Genomic DNA, 20,952 nt, shown 5'->3' with positions numbered 1-20,952 from the left:
TTTAAAGAGAATATTAGTCAGTAAAAATAACAGTAATAATTTATAAGATGTTTGAATGGTAAATGACAAGAATGAACCACGGTTTATAAAAAAATACTTTTTCTTTTTAAACTAAATTTTCACAATATTTAGTGGCACTTAAGTTTCTCTTTCAAGAGTAATGTATCTAAAACTTTTTTAAGACTTTTAATATATTCTGACAATCCCAATTGTCGAGATGAATTTTCCCTTCCTACACTCGTACTTCAATGAAGTAGATTTTTACTAAAACTGAACAGCTTCTTACAATTGCAATTTACTTTATTTATCCCATTTCCTGTCATTTTGTTTGTAAGTAATGTACTCGCAACGAAGTTTGTAAACTCTCATGGCGAACAAATAAATTAATTAATATCAAACCGCAACTACTAAATTAAATTAGAAACAAATCACACAAACATTGAGTTTGAACTGTACGGTTAAGTTACATAAACAAATTAAACCAGTACGTTAGTTTATGAACACAAATTTCCAAACTGTCAGATGTATATTCCTTATTTACTCCTAAATTTATAATTTGTTTTTTTTTTTTTTACATTTTATCAAAAATCTATACGGCGTAAATTATGCAGGAAGTTTATGAGAGTTACTGATTCCAAAAATGTTACGTGTAAAATGGACTGAAGTAAATAATATTCAGTTGAGTTAAAATTTAACACAGACGATTAAAAAATGTTTACTTGATTATTTTGAAGTAACCATAACAAATTGATAATCTGCTTTCCATAAAAGCTTTTATTTTTCTTTATTCTATTCAATTTACTTCAAAATAGTCTGTTCCATATGAAAAGGAATAAAACTTGAATACGCTCAAATTTTAATACAAAGAAATATGGTCAATGACAGTTTACAAAAGATACGCGTTTCGAAAGTTAAACAATCGTTATCCGAAAATTTTAATAAATGAATTAACACACACGCACACACATACACACAAACACACACATATATATATATATATATATACAATGGCAAAACATCATTTATAAAAAATTTCGGAAAAAATTCACTAAATTTGTAATCATTTAATTTAAATCCTTTTACGTTTAAATACAATTAAATTTCTTATGCAGTTGGCCTATATATAAATAATATGAAAAGTAAAATGGGTAAAATACAATTTCAAAACTATCTCCAAAATTTATAAAGATATACAGAAGAAAGATAGGAAAGTATGCCTTCCGGTCGTGAAAATCAGACTAATATGTACCGTTGTGCTATAGACATACACTGAAGACATTAGCTATTTATAATATCGAGTTGATAATGAAAATGGAGAAGTTAATATAATGGGTATAACGCGAAGTATTAAGTGGACAGAAACCTCCGACACCTTTCTTCAAGACGACCGTGAACATCACATGACTTCCTTGTACGACTATTAAATTACAAATACCATTTTTTTTTTTTAAATGAAAAGTACATAAAACTTTATTTCATTAATAACTTCTGAAATATTTTCATATTTTTATTTTGTTATTTTTATGTTTAATTAATGAATCACTATGAAAAAATTATTCAAGGTAGATAATTACATGGATTTGAATGCTAGATCGTGGATACCGGTGTTCTTTGGTGGTTGGGTTTCAATTAACCACACATCTCAGGATTGGTCGAACTGAGAATGTACAAGACTACACTTCATTTACACTCATACATATCGTCCTCAATTCATCCTCTGAAGTATTATCTAAACGGTAGTTACCGGAGGCTAAACAGGAAAAAGAAAAAAGAAAAAAAAGGTAGATAATTAGGATAAAAACATTATGAGTAAATAAGGAAAGCTTTTTTTTGGCAAAACAATGTTAGCTTAGTAATTAGATGGAAATTTTGCAGTTAAGACTTTTTTAACGGTTTATTTAGTCCAACTGGATAGTCACTCATACCACACAATTTTCGGGGTGGTGATAGTTTTCCTTATGAAAACAAATTTTTAGGCTATTAATTTTTAATTAATAAATTAACAATTTTTTTAAATAAATTTTTCAGGTTATTAATATAAATATTACAGCTTAAATATGAGGTGGTTACAGTAGAATTGTAGATCAGTAGTATGTTCCTTTCTCCGTAAACGTACCCAGTTTATGGGGAAATTGTAAGGAATATATTCACTTAGTCAACAATCTTCTTACTCTTGAGTTTCCATACCGAGGCTAAAAGTCCACTTATCCTTACGTACGAGGGACGTAGTGATCTTTAGAAGTACTGCATCCTACGTATTTGTATAATTTTATGGAGGCTGCTATACCAATACCTATCCCGATGACTGTACAAAAATTCCAGCATGGGACTTAAGTACGTATTTACTGGATGATGTCGAGACTAAAAATTGATTTACAGATAAATATCAATAAAAAAAAAATAAAAATAATCTACTACGATAAATTTTAACTTATCGATTACATAACAAATTAAATTAATACAAATCACTATAAAATATATAAATAAACGAAATGATTTCATAATATACGAGGGTCTGTAAATAAAATAATGAGACTAGTTTTTTTATGGCAGCCAAAGTGGCAACACTAGTTACTAGTAAATATATGGTTATATGAACAACTGATTTATATTAGGTATTAATATTTTTAGTCTATTGTTGCCACGTGAGACGTAAAGTAACTTTTTGTTGTGCGTTACAAAAATGAGTGATACTAATTATGAGTTATGTTGTGCAATCAAATTTTGTGTTAACTCGAAGAGAATGCTACTGAAACTTTATCAAAATTGAAAAGGGTGCATGGAGATAACGCTCTGTCACGATCCCAAGTTTTTAAGTGATTTAAAGCATGTTCAGATGGCCGGGAATCAGTTGTGGACGATCCACATTTTGGAAGACCGTTAATGTCAAAAAGTGGCGACGACGTTGAGCGAATCAGAGACTTGATACGGAACTACCGGTGATTAACTGTCAGAATGATTGCAGAACAATTGAATTTGAACCGTACCACAATCCATCAAATTTTGACAAACGAATTGGACGTGAAAAAAGTTTGTGCAAAATTGGTCCCAAAAAACTTCACTGTTGAACAGAAAAACAACAGCGTGGAAGTGCGCCGCGATCGTCTAGAGCGAATTGTAACTGATCCTCATTTTCTAAAAAAAAATGTTATTACTGGTGATGAATCTTAGATATTTGAGTACGACCCAGAAACAAAATGCAAGAGCAAGGAGTGGCACACTTCAAACTCACCACGACTCAAAAAAGCAAAAATGTGCAAATCAAAAATCAAAACCATGCAAATTTGTTTCTTCGATAGTAATGGCATTATCCATAAGGGGTTTTTGCCTACAAAACACACTGTAAATCACCGAGAAATTCTTGAAAGACTGCGGAAAAGAGTTGCCCGCGCGATACCAGTCATCAAAGACAACTGGATACTGCATCATGACAATGCATATCGTCACACTGCACTCTCAATTAATGAGTTTTTGGCAAAGAAAAACATTCCTGTAGTTCCTCAACCACCTTATTCACCTGACTTGAGTCCCTGCGACTTTTTCCGGTTCCCGACTTTAAAAAAAAACACCTCAAAGGATACCATTTTGGAACAGTAGAAAACACAAAAAAATATATATAACCGACCATCTGAAGAATATTCCGATTTCTGAGTTCCAACACCGCTATGAAATCTGGGAAAAGCATTTGAAGACCGTTGGGTGGCTTCCCACGGGAACTATTTCGAAGGTGATAGAGTCCATGTATAATTGGATTGTAAATAAAAAGGTTTTTCTATACCAGTCTCATTACTTTATTTACAGACCTCGTCTATATATATTTGAGACATGATTTATATATATTTAAATAAGAATAAATAAATAAATGAAATCATTAGAAAACGTTGTGTTACGATGGAAAATTGTATTATATAGAATTAAGATTAAATGTCAGAATTTGTTGTTAAATTCTCTCAATTCAACTAAAATATCAACGAATTTTGATTTGGCCATTATCTTAATGAATTCATTACTGAGGAAACATTAGGAGCGCTGCACGTCCCTGTATCTCGGAACAAATTAGTGAAGGGAATAGGAAACTGCTGTTCCACCCATATTTATTCTATTTAATTGATAATTAGTAATATTAAACACAATTCAATCCTAATTAATATAGTTAACAATACTTCATCGTAATGAATATAGAATTAACAATAGAAACTTAAAAAAATGTTAATCATTTTATAAAATAATCTACTTACTGTTGTGTTTTATATAAAATATTCTAATTAATTCAGAATCAATAGGTTTATTATGTCACTATTTTAATACCGTTTATCAAATTAATATAATAAAAATAAAATAATATTATTGACAAAGTAATTGGAATAAATTACAGAAAATAATATTACATTCACAGTGATAGTTTAAATAATTATTACTGTCAAAAAATCAAAAACACGTTTATATTTTTTAATGTAAAGAAGTATACTTTTTTATACGTAGACTTCATTTCTAACCGCATAAAAAATGAAAATAAATAACCCACTTTTATGCATAAAAAGACTGCCAGTCTTTTAAGAATACAAATAATTTTATTTATTCACTTCGTATTTTCCTAATACTGTGCATACAAACATAACGGTATTTTTCGAATTCATTGCGCCTAAAAAACCAGGAACTACATTTGATGAACAAAACTTTGACAACTAACGCTTGCATTTAAGTACAAATGATTAATGTCATACCTAACCTTATAAATAAAATTGGCTTGATTTTATTCGAACACAATAAACCAGTACTATATTTTATTTGTTATTCTTAACTAACAAACATACGTTCCATTTTCCTTAACTATCTGGAAGAGAGGGATAACAGGCCGACAGATGAAATTCATTCATCTTATAAGCCGGTAGTTACTTTGTTGGTACACAAAATTTTAGCGGTAATTCTATCCGCGACACTAAGTCTAATTTAACTGAGGATAATCTTGAAATTAAAATAACTTGAAAACAAACAATTGTGTAATTTCGAGGTAGGACCTCGAAATTACCCAACCTTTGTAATCAACAAAACAATACATATGAAAAACTAACGATTCATACAATCAAGCAAAGAATAATGCGTGGTATACTGAACAGGATAATAGAAAAAACATAAAATAATATTTTGAGTTTTTACAATCACTAATAAAAAAAAAATCAAAGAAAATTATGTTTCAGCCATTTAAGAAACAAATGATAAAGGATTAATCAATAACCGAATAAACATAAAATTGATCAAACGCTTGAAAAATATATAAATTAACTTGCCAACTACACGCCAAAAAATAATTAAGAAATGTTAAAAAAATATCAAACTTATTACATTTAATCAATATTAAAATTTTAATAAAAAAACTGAAAGTAGGAGTATTATTACGCCAACGAGTAACTTTGTAAAAGTCTTACCTGTTTCTAATCTTTTCCATCATCGAAGGTAGAATAACTGGAGTTGGTACTTTAATTACAACAGTTTCATAATTATCTCTACTGGTCAATACTGCCCGCTATCATGAATAACCTAAGCACAATGCACAGTTTAGCTATCAAATGGTGGTCGGTTAACGCTTGGTTATCGTAAACTATCTTTATAGTTTGTACACGAATTTGAGTAAGGCCGTAGAACGCCTGAATTCAAGCTGCTGCATCGGCAATTGGGTCAACGTGAATTTTACCTTATTAAATACCAATATTAATTAATGTTAAAAGTAAAAATGTTAGTAGTAAAATCCGATAAAATTTACCCTATTAACCTCTTTTATATACTTCCTCTAATTATTACTACTTCCCTATTCTTCTTAGAACCTAGGACATGCTTCAAAATGTAGAAGAAGGGATAAATAAGTAAATATAAATATATGTATATTATAATATAAATAAATGAAAACAAAAATTTATATACTCTGCGGGAATCATATCCCAGCCAGCTGATCTAGAAGACTTTTCACTACACCGACTGGTCAACCATATTTATTTAATAATATTTGACTTAACCGAAGGTCACATCTTGATCTCCATGTACGGCCCGATGTTCTGTTCTCTGTTTTTTTCCTGTTTAGCCTCCGGTAACTACCGTTTAGATAATTTTTCAGAGGATGAATGATGATGATATGTATGAGTGTAAATGAAGTGTAGTCTTGTACATTCTCAGTTCGACCGTTTCTGAGATGTGTGGTTAATTGAAACCCAACCACCAAAGAACACCGGTATCCACGATCTAGTATTCAAATCCTTGTAAAAATAACTGGCTTTACTAGGACTTGAACGCTGTAACTCTCGACTTCCAAATCAGCTGATTTGGGAAGACGCGTTAACCAGTAGACCAACCCACCGGGTTACGACCCAATGTTCTAATTAAATCTATTCATACTGTTTTTCTACTAACAAATTTCTTTTAATATGCAATTTAGAGGCAATATTAATTGTTACTTAAATAGGAATTTAAAAAAAAAGAATCGTTCTGTGTTTTTTAAATGAAAAAAATTTCAATTCCGTAAACTTTTATTATGCAATCTCTATGACAGGATTAATATCTTAAATTAAGTAAAGTTTAGAGATAAATAAATGTCATAATTCTTTGAGTTTTGACTTTAGCAGATTAATAATCACTTTAGTGACTCGTAAACCAAGCCTCATTTGTTTTAAATTCAAATTTACGTAATCTTAAAAGAAATAATAGTTCTAGGTTGCACCTTAAAGGAAATTCACGTATATCGATATTTAGAAAACAGCTTTAAATGTGGTTTATTAATATAGTCAAAATAGAAAACAAAAATGCTACTAATAATAAATATTTCACTTTTTGATTGATAAACGAAAAACTGAACGTCGGTAGATAACAAAAATCAACAATCGTTCTTTAAAATGCGTAAAAATGTTAGTACAACGCAATAATATTTATTTATAACAATGAAAATACAAAATGCTAAACGTACAAATTTTATATACTTGTTCATAAAACATTTAGCGTAACAGATTAAAATTTAAAAGTTTAACTAACAAATTTATCGTCGGCAGTTTTTTTCCTGTAATTAATAGCTGGGTTGTGCATTAAAGCGTCAGATGAATATCAGACTGATGTGCTTTACTGTGTTGTTGAATTTAATCTTTTACATGGATTTATACGGTTAGGACTTTCTGTGCATAAGCGGGATAAATTTGCAACATTCCTTATATTAATAATATGATATAAGGATCTTATACATAATACACAGGATGACTGATATTAAAATATGGAAACGGCTTCATATTTCAAAACTCAGGGAGATTAGGGATAGAACAAGCGATCTACATATTTACAAAATTACTATTTTATGCTGCGTTTGAAATCTTTGTCCACCATACTAAATCAAACTTTTTTAAAATAAAAAGGTGTGCATATGGTACATGATTTTAATGTAAAAGTTTACGAGAAAAACGATGGCGAAAACCGTTTCTCGATAATATGCTTTCATTCTCGAATTATAATCAATCAAATGTGCAAAAACAATTATAAAAATTTAAAAAAACACGACTGCCAAAACAAATAAAAAAATAGAACTAAAAAAAAGAAAACAAGGTATGGAAATAAAGGACTAAACATCTTTATGCAATATTTAATAAAATAAAATAAAATAATGGGTGACCAATCAACTTTCAGACAGTTATAGTTTGTTTATATATTTTTTTTCATGCAGTAGAAATAGCAGGGATTTAAGGTTGGTAATTTTATTAACGTTGTAAGACCTGGTGAGAACTTAATTTAATAGGTCACCAGGTCTTACAACGAAAATATTTAACTGAAGTTTGGGGGGGGGGTTATTGTAGAATAATTACTATTCACAGCTCTAACGCAGGACAATCGCTATCAGAGCCTCTCACGACTGAAATTAAATATTTTTGTTGAAGGACAAAATTTGCTTATCCTAGTGAAAACGTGATCATTACACAACCTTAATGCTATTTCTACAACATGAAAAATATATTTAAACAAATTTACACTGTCTGAAAGTTGATCGGTCACCACTATTTTATTTAATTAAATACTACAAACGAATTTTGTCTTTTATTTCCATACCTTGTTTTCTTTCTACTTCCTTGTACGAAGTAAAGTAAGTATTATGATCGCGAAAAATTTCGGTTTTCAGATTTCAACGGAAATATCCATTTTGACCATTCCTGAATCCAACTACTTTCTGCGTGACGTCTGGACGTACGTATGTATGTATCTCGCATAACTTAAAAACGATTAGCCGTAGAATGTTGAAATTTTGGATTTAGGACTACTGTAACATCTAGTTATGCATCTCTCCTTTTGACTGCAATCGACTAGATTAAAAGTGTCCAAAAAAGCCCACAATCAAAAACAAATTGGATTTTTGAATTTTTCTTAAATGCAGTAACTGCAGCCCTCGTTGAGAGCTGTTCAACGATATATCAGAAGTGGTACTTATTTTCATTGGTTCCATAATTATAGCCAAATAAAATTTTAAATATTTGGATCTTATAGGGGAAGGCACATCAGTTCGAATCACTTCTCATTTAAAGTTACAAAATCTCCTTTTTCTAACTTTCTTTTTTAATTTAAATATACTGATTTATTAATAATTATTAACCTTCGATTGAAAAATATCAGAAGTTATTAGCGAAATAAAATGTTACGTACATTTCATTTTAATTCAAACATTTTTAAAGAAACTAATAATATTATAAATAAATCGATATATTTAAATTTAAAAAAAAAAAGTTTAAAAAAAATGTATGTATATGAAGTCGGATTCGAACAGATATGTGCATGGTTACGGATACACGTTCTCACACCACATAACCACTTCTGTGACGTGAAACGAAATTAATATATAAACTAATACAAAATTCTGACACGGACGCCACAAAAAATGTGCTCCATGTGGTGTCCACCACAGCGCAATTTTTTAATTGTCCACTTTATTAAAGAATAGGAGGATTGTATCTCACTTTCAAATGAATTAAGTTTAACTAAAGTGCAGCAAAAAATGTGAATATGTAATTTAATATGCGTACAAGGAAGTCATACGGTGTCCACATCAGATTTTCGTAACTGTTTTTATCATGTAATACTTTAGTGATCATTGAGAAAATTCACGATTCGAAAACATATGCGTATAACGGATTAACGAACTGAGCCAAATGAAGAAACTGTTAATCATCTCAATTTATTTATTTAATTGGCGTATACCAATCTAAACTTAAGATTTCTCAAACGATTTCGTTCCTTCAGAGACTTTTTATCGTGCGGATCATACAGCAATTTTCTGGGATCCAAACAACTTATGGCTATACTCTCCAATTGTCTGACGCGACTCAGTGCTACGTAGGTCTGGCCCTTGGCAAAGATGTGAAGACTCAGATCTACGACAGCTCTATCTAGGGTAGTCCTTTGTAGTTTATTCACAGTCACAGTCCAGTACAATATTACTGGAAGCATACGACGTTCCACTTTGCCCTGTTCCCCGAAAGCATCTAATTCGTCAATAGTGGCTCGATTCTCAATTCGATGCCGTCAACATTACCTCTAATCGTACTGTCATCAAACTCTACAAAGATCTTTGTGGGAGCTCGCCGGGTTCAAGTTGGTCTCGTCGTAGCGCAGGCCACTCGAGTTTTTTAATCATGTCAGTAAATTTTTGTTCTGGTTTGGTTCCATCGAGATTTTGCATTATACAAGCAAATTCCCCGTTTCAGTTTTGAAAATCGGAAGATTGGTTGCGAAGATATAACAACAAATCCGAATAACTGTGATCAATTAGATCGAGAATGTACCAGATGCATGCAAAATTTAGTCTTCAATCTATTAACAATACCCCGTTTAAATTTTGAAAATCACGAGTGTTTTCATTGATATTATAAGAAAATCATATTGCACCTCCAAAAACAACGCCCCAGGGACACCTCATTTGTTAGCAGTTGATGGTGATGATTGGTCTAGCCTTGCACGAGGTGCTCGCATCACTTCACCACTATAACTTCACACGCAGTACCCACAGAAATTAATTATTAAACAGAAATTTTAAATTTTATTTAATATTATTTTATTTTATGTCAATTTAATTCTATTATTTTTTTAAATATTATTCATTCGGCTGATTTGAATGATTCAGTTCAACTCCAGCTAACATAGTGGTAGAGGCTCACAGTTTACAGTTCATTAATTCAATTCATTAAAGTTTGTGCTTCAACTGGCAAATCTTCACTTATATATATACATATATTTTTTTTTAATATAGCCTATGACACTACCGTGACGTAAAGATTCCAAATGGGGTAATTCAACTAAATCGGTACGGTCGATGAGCTGCTACGGTGGAAAAAACATATATACACCCTAAATACAATACCACTGTCCTTTTTGGATAGTCGTGTAAAAACAAAAAAATCGCGGTAGTAACAAAACGAAGTAAAATTCCCCGTAGTAACTTTTTTATTTCGTATTAACTTTAAAATTACATCCAATGAAAAAATTTAACAATTAATATTCGAATTAATGGCCCAAACACTAATAATACCAACAGCATTCACAATAATAAATAATAATACCCAATAACTAATAATTTGCAACGCTATTACATATTAAATGGCTACTTCAACTGACATTATTTACTTTAATTATAACAATATATAATTTAAAAATTTAGTTAAATTTTATCTTAATACAATAACTTTTGAAAACCTACCGTTCTAAAAAAAAATGTTTAAAATGCTTCCCCTCTACAGCTTGACAATGCGCTACCCTTAAGTAATATCCGACGTTTGTAATTTGTTGCATCATTTTTGGTGGTATTCGTGATATTCGTCACACGTATTTTCAACTCAATAATTACAGATTTTGTTTTCTATTTATTTTGACGTAAGTTAACCCAGAAATAGTAATAGAGGAGGTAGATCTAGAAACCTAACAAGGCATTCTTCTACGACCTATCCAATGATCTGGAAATGTTTCATTTAAAATTTTCTGTGCACTAAGATATTAGTGAAGTGGCGCTCCATCTTGCTGAAATCTTTAATGTCATTGGAGTAGGTTCATTTTTTTTTAAGCTTTAATTTCACTTGTTTAGTTTTTTAACTTTGTCGAAGCTCAAATAAGAGCAGACCTAAAACAGACTCCAAAAAAAGTAAATCTCTTATCCTGATATTCTCTCTGCTATAAGAACAGTGGCTCACAGTCCACAGTTTCCAATTTCAGTACCACTTAGAACATGAGAATTAGACGAAGATGAAGGTGTTGATGCTTAGGTTTCTGCATATTTATCAGATGATGAACAAAGGAGAGACACAAACTTGTTAGAAAATACAAATACTTCTCAACTACACTTAATTAATCAGTTAGAATTAAATGATCTAGTATTGGATCTACATTTATCCAAGAATCAAGCAGAAATTCTCACATTATGACTAAAAAGAAGGAATCGTTTACAACACGATATTAAAAAAAGTTCTTTCCGTGAGAAGTAGTGTGAACTTGAACGTTTCTTCTTCCAGACGAGGACTACTGTAATGATGTAGAATTTTAACTAGATTCTTTGGGATATATGCACTATCGTGATAAATGGTATTAGTTTGAATGCAATCTTTCTTCATGTTGCTCAAATGATCGTGCAGCTCAAATGAAGGAGTCTGATGTTACAGACATACAGATAGAATAGCAAACGGGGTGGCTAGGTGCCCGAATGGGTGCTTACTCCGTCAAGACAGGCATCGAACCCCGGTTAGCTTAGATATTCGCCGTTAGGGTAAGCTGGATGTGTGGAGAACTCCGTGGGGGTGCTGCGGTATGAGAGGGTGTAGCCATTGATTTCGCTCCTGAAAGCCGTCAGAGCAGAGAGAGATAGGGTGTGTTTTCATTAGCGGTTTATTCGAATTTATTTCTTGATTTTTAAGTAAATCAAGAGGAAATTGAGTAGATTGAATTATAGGACAAAATTATCGTTGATGCGATCAACACTTTTTGTAGGTATGAGAATAGTATTTTTGGTGTTCAAAGACTCAATCAAGTAATGATCTGAATACATAGTCTATTTGAAGTAAGATGTAGGAAGAGCTTTGTGTGAAACCTTTTGTGTTAGAGTAAGGCGTGGGGATCGCGCTTCCGTGAATCTGTTAATTTGATAGTTGAGGGTTGTAAGGTGTGGTAGGTGGCCGTGGTTGGAAGAGGCCATACGAATGTCTGCCGAGGCATTTGCATAGGTGGCATTTTGACAGAGACCAAACTGATGACTGTGTTGTATTATCAAGTTTAGAGGGTCTAAAAGACGACTTTCGGTAAAGCCCATCAGGGCTAGGAACGGAGAGGGTGGTGTGGCGACCGGGATCGTCACAAGGCGGTTGTCTTCCCCTAGGGGGATTAGGATATGGAAATAGCAATTTGTGTTGGATATAATTCAGTACGAGAAACTCGTACCATATTTTTGGAGACTTGAACGTGTTAGCAATGTTACTTAGTTTACAACTGGGTATACTACATGTTGTTGCTTCTTGTGTGTGAGTGGCACAGCAAAGGTGTGCCACTGTTTAACATAATGATTTTTCCTGAGTATCCAAAAAGAGAAACAATCAATGACATTGTGCTGTAGCAAAGAACTTTGTGAGTCCAGCACTTGTAAAACCTGAACAACCACTACACATTAAAGTAGGTTTAATGAAAAATTTTGTTAAAGCAACGGATCGTGATGGGATTGAATTTTACTTTCTAAAAAAACAAGTTACATAATATAAGTGATGCTAAGATTAAGGAAGATACATTTGTTGGACCGCAACACTGAATTTGAAGACCGCGATTTTTCCGTTTTAGCAAATATGATTGCTTATAATGCGAAAACAAAGGCATTCATAAAAAAACGGTTTTCGCCATCGTTTTTCCTGGTAAAACTTATTAAAATCGTGTATGACAAGTTTGATCAAATTTAGCGATTCAAGATGGCGGACAAATATTTAAAACAGCATAAAGTAGTGATTTTTTAACTAAGTAGATCCGCACTTATTTTTACCTCCAAGCATCCCTGTTTTGAAATATGCCGTTTCTATACTTTTAATATTACTCTGTACATAAAAAATTACACTATTATTTTTATATTGTTACTACTTACTTAATTATTAAGATTATTCGAAGAAAAAACACATAAGAGTATTATAAATATGAAACTGAAAATAATTAACCTAAATTACATATGAATTGTTGACAATTAGGTATTTACTGGTCTGACACAGACACAGACACAGACACACACACACACACACACACACACACACACACACACACACACACACACACACAGAGAGAGAGAGAGAGAGAGAGAGAGAGAGAGAAAAGTCTGCTTACTGTTAATATATAAAAAGAATGCTTTAAATTCTAAAACTTTTCCCCTTTACTTAGTTTCTTATTAAAAAAACTGTATAGTCTATATAAAACTTGAATTGAGGGCGACAATAGAATTCTAAAACCTGGTTGAAAATATACAATAAGTTTGAAATTGTATTAAATGCTTGAATGAATAATAAATGAAATGTTCTTCAATGCGTATAAAAGATATCTTAGAATAAAATTCAGCAAAAAGGAAAAGAGCCAATAAAAGATAAGAAATTGGAAAGAAATAATATCCACATTTTAAAATTATTTTCGATTTTGTTAAACCTTAATATAATATACTACCATATCTATTTCAGCTCAAATATAATTTAAAAACATATCAAATGAAAAGCAACGAAAAGTTGATTGATAAAACATCACAGGTCATAAAAGTTCCCTGAATAGAGCAACTTCAATAGTAACTAACACAAATATATCATTATTTTGCATAAACAATTTTCTTCTTTATTTATTTTAATAAATGCTTTATTAATCTTAATACTAATAATAACAGAGAACAATTTTCCAACTACAGTTATTTTTTTAATGATAGGTGATTAACGTTTGTATCATGTGAAAAAATGCCAAGCCTAATTGGGATTCACACACAGAACTTTTACCTAAAACAGTACTGCTTATACCTAAACCTATTCCCCCACCCCCCAGTAAGCTATAATTATAAAGTATAAAACTGTTTTCGGCCTTCGTGGCCCGAGTGGTAGCGTCTTGGCCTTTCATCTGAAGGTCCCGGGTTCGAATCCCGATCAGGCATGGCATTTTCACGCGTTACTTGTCATTCATCTTTTTCTCTGAAGCAATACCTAATGGTGGTCCCGAATAAAAAGAAAAGTATATAATTAAAGTTTTACAACAAAGTGGGATACAATAATTTATTTACGGCATCTTATAATATGAATAAAACACTTGAAATAAAAGAAATACACTTGAAATTCACACTTACTTCTCTCAGGTTAATGGTGTTTAAAGTAGGTTTCAGCAGTGTAGTGTAATTTATATATATAATATTGAAATATTGTAACAAACAAATTTTTTTTTACTTTCCTAATCTGTACTTTGCAATCTGTTAATCTTTTTTTTTTTTTTTTTTTATATCTTATTAAACACCCCAAGGCAACCAGCCTCCGCCCGTTAGGACATAGCATGGTCGCCTTGCAGTGTCGTGGCAGCAGTCTCTGCCCCCCCTATCTGCCTCCTGCCGGAGGATCTCCCGTCGGGGTCCCCAAAGCCTCTTCGGGGTGAGCCAACCACCTCATTTGGGCAGCTAACTCCCCCCTCCTCAATGGGGCTACCCTCCCCGTCCCTATCCTACCTGTAGCCGGCACGCCTTCCGCGTACCGCTACCCCCACGCGTTCCTCTCACACCTGAGGGTCCTTAGTGCCATCATCGGGGAGCTCCGACTCCATTATATGGGGCCAGAACACCCTAGGCAATAAGGCTACCTCCCTGGTCCCTAATCGTCGCCACGATTCATCCCCAGCCTCCAGAATTTTTTGAGGCTATTTTTTTTTTTTTTTTTTTTTTTTTTTTTTTTTTTATACCTAGTGCTCCCCTAGCACTATTATTACATACAGTATACCAACAAACCAGCAAAATCAAAATATACAAAATTAAAAATTATACACAATATGTCACCACACATGGCCCACGTGCTCCCCAAGCACTGTCCTGTTCACAGTATATACAAAATTTCACAACAAAACACAATATTGACACACCATACCCCAATATAACATACATCCGCAGCATACTCCTCACGCCGCCCTGTGGTCCACAAGGGCGCGCGTGGGGAGTAAAACCCATATACCCCAATCACACCAAAGAAACAAGCAGCAAAAATAACAATCAAACAAATAAACTAATTAGAAATTGACGCCGACCAATATCAGAGACGCGCTCGCAGCCGAGGGGGTTCCTCGTTGGCCTTCGAGTCCAAGATGGCGTGAGCCAGGCCTACCATCTCCTGCCAATGTTCCCTGGATCTGACCATCCGCCCGATGACATCGTCGGGTGAGAACGCCGTCACACGCCTCCTCTCGACGTCCCACCGGACACAGTCGAACCAAGTGTGTTCGACCGTGTCCACTTCGTCACAGTACCTGCACATCGCCGATCTTCTGCGTTTGAACCTGTGCAGGTAACTGCCGAAATCGCCGTGGCCCGTGAGCAGCTGGGTGAGGAAGTAGTTCACTTCACCATGTCGCCGCCCCACCCATGCTCTCACGTCCGGTATCAGGTGTCTGGTCCATTGGCCCACCTGGCTCGCCGACCATCTCTCCTGCCATCGATCCAGGATCTGCGCCCTCGCCTCTTCTTTGGAGACCCCACCGAATCGCAGACATCTCTCCTCCACCAATAAGTCAATCGGTGGGGACCCCGCGACGACACAGATCGCGTCGTAGGAGACTGTTCGATACGCACAAGATGTGCGCAGGAGCAGCCTCCTATGGATCGACTCCAGCTTCCGACGATATTTCTCCACGCCGACTGCCCTGCTCCATGCAGGGGCCGCGTAGAGCAATACGGAGGTCACCGTCGTCGCGATGACCTTCCTCCTCTTCTCTGTTGGCCCTGCTGTGTTAGCCATGAGGCGAGAGATCGCCGCTAAGAGGCGTTCACCCTTCAGCACTGCCTCCTCGACGTGGGGCCCGAATGAACGGTTCTTGTCCACCCAGACCCCAAGGTACTTCGCTGTCCGCACCCGTCGTATCTCCTCGCCGTCGATAGCCAGATGTATCTCCCTCAGAGGCCGCCGTCCTGAGAACACGACCGCCTCTGATTTCTCTGGGGCTATCGACAGCCCGTGCTCGGTCATCCAGTTATGAACGCCTCTCAGCGCCTCATTTCCTTTCTGTTCGACCTCCCGCTCCGTCGCTCCTTGAATCAGCAGGGCCAGGTCATCCGCGAATCCTATGACCTCCACCCCCTCGGGATACTGTTGCCGCAGCACTCCGTCGTACGTTATGTTCCACAGCAGCGGCCCCAGAACTGATCCTTGTGGGACTCCCGCCTGCATGTGGAACACCCGCTGTCCGGCATCAGTATCAGCGTGAACTCTCCGGTCGCTCAGGTACTCCTTTATTATGTGTTGGAGCTGACCGGAGATCCCTCGCTCCGCTAAAGCCTGCCCTATGATCTCCCAGGGCAGGCTATTGAACGCGTTGCGCACATCGAGTAGTACCAGGGCCGGAATTCTCCTGGTTCTCCAGGTCCCGCCGGCGGCATCATCCACGAAGCGCATCACCTCCCGTACTGCGTGGACCGTAGATCTTCCTCTCCGGAATCCGTATTGGCGAGGGGAAAGACCCCCCCCCGCCTCTACTTCCGCCGTCAACCTACCCTCGACGATCCTTTCGTAAATCTTACCCAGTGTGCTAAGCAGGCACACCGGTCTGAATGCTCCAGGATCGCCCAGGGCTCGGCCCGGCTTCGGCAACAGAACCAGACGCGCGACCCTCCAGCACGCCGGGAAAACGCCCCGCACGAAGGCACTGTTCAAACAGTCCAGCACCAACCACGGGAACGCCTCCACAACCATCCGAGCCACTGCCCCCGGCACCCCGTCTGGGCCCGGGCTCTTCTTGATGTTTACCCTCGCAGCGGCTCCCTGGAGTTCTGGAAGGGAGATCCTTCTTACGTCGTCCATCGGCGCCACTCTCCACTCCACCTCCGGTAAACTGGGGAAGAGCGAGTCGACTATACCGTCGATCATGTCCCCGGCGATGATCGGCAGTCGTCTCCCCAACCGCTTGGTGACAAGTTTGTAGGCTTGCCCCCAAGGGTCCTCCTGCAGCTGATCAACGAGCCTCTTCCACGACTCGCTCTTCTCCTTCCGGATCTCCCTTTTCAGCCGGTTCCTTTCTGCCTTCAGGTCGCGCGCCAGCTCCTCGACGTCGTCCCTCTCCCTCGCTCTGCTCCTGTTAAGGCGACGCCGAAGACGCTGTACGTTCGCCCGTATCTCCCCTATCGTCGCGGTCCACCAGTACACCCTTCTCCGCGGGCTCCTTCTGGCTGCCAATTCGTCAGTGCAGGCCTGCCGGACCGCCTCCGCAAGCCCTTCTGGCTCCGTCGGATAGTCTTCTAAGAAGCGATCCGCAAGTCGCCTCCGGAGCCCCGGTATGTGACGCTCGTCGAAAAACCATGCCGCCGGCCTCTCCGTCGGTCGCGGGCCACCAAGCTGGATTCGTATCCCCCTGTGGTCACTGCCAAGTTCGTCTGCCAGAACCTCACACCTCTCGACCCTTCTGGCCACAGCGTCCGTAGCGTACACGTGATCAAGGACCGATCCTCTGACACCCCTCCAGAAGGTGGGGGTGTCATCGTTAAGGCTGACCAGCCCGAGCGAGGCGGTTAGCTCCGCTAACTCCTCTCCTCGCCCGTCGGTGACTCCTCCTCCTACTTCAGCGATCTTCGCATTGAAGTCCCCCACGACGAGGGCGGGAACCCCAGCCCTCCTCAGATCGTCTCCTAGGTTGCTAAGGAACTCCACGTAGCTCGCCCACGTGGAGTTGGGGGAGATATAACAGCAGTACACGTAGATCTCCCCCACCCTAGCCCTAACAAACCCGTCTCCCCGATGTTGATGGGAGACCGCATACTTCCCCGTGAGGTCCTTCAATGCCGCATCTTCCCGACGGTCGATCAGCCAGCCTTTGTCCCTGATCACGCGGCCGTTCGGCTCCGCCACAAGGGCGAAGTCCGCTCCGTCCTTGGAGGCAGCTTCCCACAGGAGGTCGTGGACGAGACCGCTCCTATTAGCGTTGATGTAGAGGAGCTTCATCGCGTGGTGTTTGCCCCTCTACACCTCCGATCACCAAAACCGTGTCCCGACTGCCCGCACTTGACGCAGTTCGGCTTCTCCCTGCAGTCCCGTCTCAGATGGCCCGCTCCTCCGCAATTAAAACAGGTCTTCAACCTGTCCGGCCCCTTGCATTCAGCCGCCCTGTGTCCGTGCTCCCAGCAGCGATAGCATCTGGGATCAGTCTCCCACCGGAACACACGGCACGACTGCCACCCGATGCGCACCTTCTCCTTGGCCACTAGAGCCTCAGCCGCCCGCCTGGCGAGGACCACCACCGCATTCTGAGACTGCCCGTACGCTGGTCTCAACGACGTCACCTTTGTTGCCCAGTGGTCTTCTCCGGGCAACGCGTCCTTGACTGCCTGCAACAACTCCTCCTTTGTCACCTCACAGTCAAGGCCCTTGACCGTCACTGGTACGGGCCACTCTCCTCTGCCTCCCGGGGTAACCGTCACCCCCTGGAGGCGACCTTGGATAGCCTCGGAAAGGGCCTTGGCTTCTCCGGTCGCATCGGAAATCTTTATTTCCAGGCCCTCCCCGCGTCCTTTTCTTGCGGAGACCACTGCCCCCGCAAGCTCGTCGCCAGTCCCCGCCTTTACCTCGCGGAGCAGCTGGGCGAAAGTCAGGCCCTCCTTCCTTACAACGACCGTCTTGGTCGGCGTCGTCGGCTTGGCCTCCTGTCGCCTTCTGCGACCCTCTTCCCTGGTCGCAAAGATGGCCCTCCGGGAACCGTCTCTCCTGGCCAGGTACTCCTGCAGGCGCCGTGCAATGTTGGTGGTGCTCCCCGCCAATGCCCATACGGGGATCACCGCGCCTGCGACACCTTCGATCTTCTGAAGGCCCTCCACGATCTGCCTGGCCAGCTCTTCTTTCGGGGACTCCGAGTCCACCGCCAGAACGAACGTCTCACTCAGGGCTTCAGCCTCCCCAAGCAACACGTCCGCCCCGACAGAGTCACGGAGCACACTCCCTGATGCCACCTTCCCCTCATTAAGCATCCTGCATATCCTGGGCGCCCTATCGCACACCTTGCGCGCGAAGTCGCCCCTCTTGTTCCCCTTTAGGTCCAAGATGACCGCCATCCTGCGACCAGTATCCTCACCTGGCTCGCCGTCCTTCACCTCTGTGAACTGGAAGCAGTTCGCCGGCCATTTCCGGAAGATAAGGCCCGGCAACTGCTCCTGCGTAACTCCGTCTTCTAGCTGCTTCCGCAACTCCTCGGAGTTGGCCTCTGCTACCTCCATCGCCGCTGGTTCCACCTCCGTTTGGACACCAAACTCCCGGGTGTCCGGGGCAAGCAGGCCGTCGACCCTGTCCATGACCGCATCCACCTGCTTGTCCAGGATCCACGCCACCTCCTTGATCTCCCTTTTCGTATTAGGGTTGTCCCTAACCAGGGCCAGCAACTTGTTGACCTCATTCCTGAGGTCCAACATGTCCGGGTGGGGCGCCCGCGCTCCTTCCTCCACGGAGTCGTCGCTGCTCCCACTCCGTACCCGCTTCCTCGGCATTCCGACCCCGAGGAATCAAGAATTAAAAGAGAGCAGAAAAAAAAGGAAAGAAATGACTCTAGTAGCCGAACGGGGGGAGATACAAAAAAAGTGTGGGGAGGTAAAATGTTCTTCAGGTGAAGAGGAAACTATTTAAGGGAGAGGGGCAGAAAAAAAAAATTTTGGTCCGGGGGGGGGGGTGACAAAAATGCTCCCCGTGAAACTTGCGGGGGGGGGGGGGGGGGGGGGGTTGGGGGGGGGGGTAGGGGGGGTTCGGGTGGGGGGGTCCGGCCTAGACCCAAAAGGGTTTGGGGCTAGGAGGTCCCTAACCGAAGATATAGGGAAATGAAAATTTTCCCTATATAAACTCTAACAAAAAACTTAGAAAAATTTTTCTAAGTTTTTGATGCCCGACTCGTTCTGAACGAGTCGACAAACAAAAACTAGGTTGGTACCACTGGTGTACCTCTTTGTAAAAAAAGTTTGTCCAGAAAATGGCGGATAATGGCCGCCGGCACACTATACACTATCTTGTCTCCTTCGTAAAAACCGTTTCCCTCCACAAAGCACGTGGCGAGAAATAGGTTAAGACTACAGATCTAAGATTACTTATATACTAATATTTACTGTCTAAAATTACTAAAAGTTGCTGTAAGCAGCCACAACACTTCCTTAACTATAATATTATAACTAAAAAACAGTCACAAACGCTGTAAAAACTATTTTAAAACTTATCTTAGCGTTGGCGCCAGTCTGTCGCCACGTGGTCTTCCACTTGGCAACTAAAAACACTTATAACTAAAACACTGACGAGCCGATTTTAATGGTTTATAGCTTAAAATTCTCGTCTCACAAAGCACTATAATCTAGTAAATAATAAAATAGGGCTTACGCCACTAAAAAAACTACTTTCTAGGTTCCCGCCTATATGGCCGCCATTCGGTCCATATTTAACACTAAAACACTAATAACTTTGTTAATACCTAACCGAATGTCACAATTTATAGCTTAAAATAATCCTCTTACTCTATATTTAAATACACATACAAAAAACTACCGCAAACTCACAAGAAAACTCTAAAAAAATACAGAAACTCTGGAGCCGTCTATAACACTGCTTCCTCCACCAGGTTATACTCACGACTGCAATCTGTTAATCTATTGAACAATAAGCAAACCCTTCGTGACCCAATCACATGAGGATTACGGTCGTGTAAATAAGGTGTAGGCTTGTACAGACTCAAACCGACCAATTCTGAGACTTG

At 38.8% G+C, this 20,952-nt stretch overlaps 1 protein-coding gene across 2 annotated transcripts in view; it reads right to left on the bottom strand.

Annotated features, from left to right (window-relative positions):
• Positions 1-20,952, bottom strand: part of LOC142319429 (tRNA (cytidine(32)/guanosine(34)-2'-O)-methyltransferase-like) — a 157,164-nt gene that overhangs the window by 25,741 nt on the left and 110,471 nt on the right. The gene's annotated exons all lie outside the window — the stretch shown is intronic.

This window comes from Lycorma delicatula, chromosome 2, assembly GCF_047948215.1.
Source record: "Lycorma delicatula isolate Av1 chromosome 2, ASM4794821v1, whole genome shotgun sequence".
Classification (NCBI taxonomy): Eukaryota; Metazoa; Arthropoda; class Insecta; order Hemiptera; family Fulgoridae; genus Lycorma; species Lycorma delicatula.
The sequence above is the reverse complement of the archived record's forward strand: the minus strand, read 5'-3'. Positions and strand labels throughout refer to the sequence as shown.